Raw genomic sequence first — 223 nt, 5'->3', positions numbered from 1 at the left:
GGCTCTTCAACCCAGATAATCATCTGTGTTGGAAAGGGTATGTCCCGCTGGGAGCGGACATAGCCTGTGAAGAAAGATTCGTCTTCCATCGAATCTGTTTGAGATGGTACATGATCTAAGACACAAAACTGGCATAGGATTTGTTCTACGACGGGGTGTGATCGTAGGTGCAGAGGAAGCATTTGTATTGTGAGGATGGCAAGTCTGTCAGAAAGTGTTGTGT

This window comes from Lolium rigidum, chromosome 3 (genome assembly GCF_022539505.1).
Source record: "Lolium rigidum isolate FL_2022 chromosome 3, APGP_CSIRO_Lrig_0.1, whole genome shotgun sequence".
NCBI lineage: Eukaryota > Viridiplantae > Streptophyta > Magnoliopsida > Poales > Poaceae > Lolium > Lolium rigidum.
The sequence above is the reverse complement of the archived record's forward strand: the minus strand, read 5'-3'. Positions refer to the sequence as shown.